Below are 1331 nucleotides of genomic sequence, written 5' to 3' on the forward strand. Positions count from 1 at the left end.
TGGTTCTTTTGGCAGCCCATGGCACTTTAAATATTCTCCTCCAACACCATAACTCAAAAGCATCAATTCTTCTACAGTCTTCCTTACTCACTGTCCAGCTTTCGCATGCATATGAGGTTATTGAAGATACCTTGGCTTGGGTCAGGCTCCCCTTAGTCCTCAAGCTGACATCTTTGCTCTTCAACACTTTAAAAAGGTCTTGGAAACGAGCTTGAGGAGATGAAGTACTCACAGCTGAAAACATCCCTGATGGCACCTAATGGAAGAAAGCACGCGGGGAAATCTGTGAAGCAAACCATGGAGGAACAGATCATCCGTGCCTATGAGTTCGAGAACATCGAGAGAAATCTGAGTGGTGCCGAACAGGATTTTCTAGAAGGAAAGATGACAGCTGTTGATAAGCACGGGAAGAAAAGGTCTTCCACAGGAATGTTGGAGCAAGATCTCGGGGGTGAAGTTCAGAATATGCTGGAAAGATTTGGAGCTGACATTAACAAGGCTCTTCTTACAAAGAAAAAGAAATTAGAACTGTATACCCAGGCTTCTTTCAAAAACAGTAACCAGAAAACTGAAAGTGTTTGGAAAGCACAAGGACAAAGACACAAACTTAGCCAGGAATACTCTCAGCAGTTTCAGAGTTTGTTTCAGCAGTGGGATATGGATGTGCAGAAAAGTGAGGAACAAGAATAAAAACTGACAAATATGTTTCGACAACAACAAAAGATTTTTCAACAATGTAGAATTGTTCAGAGCCAGAGACTGAGAGCAGTTTAACAGTTAGATGAGCAGTTGGTAAAGAGTATGCAGGATATGGAGAACAATCATGAAAATCTTCTGAGTGGCACACAAAATGAACTTAGAAAAGAAATAGCTATGTTGCAGAAAAAAATTATGATGGATACTCAGCAGCAAGAGATGGCAAGTGTTCGAAAGTCTCTTCAATCGATGTTATTCTGTTGACTCGTGGAAGAAAAAACTTGAACCTAAGTAATACACAATCCTAACATTAGCTATGGATATGTAAGTCTCTACAGGGGTTTAAAAATTCTAGCTTAGATTATATCATATCGCATCCTGTTATTATTAGCTTGTTTGTAGACAGACCCCTTTCTGTAAACCCTGAATAAAATCTAGAGGTTTGTGAGTAGCAGCAATTCTAAAGCTATGTGTATCAGTCTTTCAGCTCTTTTGTATTAACAGTGAATTTTCCTCCCTAACACTGTCAATTAACTTGAGCAATAAAGATTATTTAAATTAAAAAAAAAAAAAAAGGTCTTGTGCCACAGGTTTGCCTAATGCAATACTTCATTTGATTTCTTGACTGCTGCTTC

The 1331-nt window shown here is 38.8% G+C and overlaps 1 protein-coding gene and 1 pseudogene across 2 annotated transcripts in view; one reads left to right on the top strand and one right to left on the bottom strand.

Annotated features, from left to right (window-relative positions):
• BMP6 (bone morphogenetic protein 6) overlaps positions 1–1331 on the bottom strand; it is a 264226-nt gene that overhangs the window by 51958 nt on the left and 210937 nt on the right. The gene's annotated exons all lie outside the window — the stretch shown is intronic.
• On the top strand, positions 250–960 carry LOC102822707 (annotated as a pseudogene).

Source organism: Chrysochloris asiatica, unplaced genomic scaffold, assembly GCF_000296735.1.
Source record: "Chrysochloris asiatica unplaced genomic scaffold, ChrAsi1.0 scaffold00060, whole genome shotgun sequence".
Taxonomy (NCBI): Eukaryota; Metazoa; Chordata; class Mammalia; order Afrosoricida; family Chrysochloridae; genus Chrysochloris; species Chrysochloris asiatica.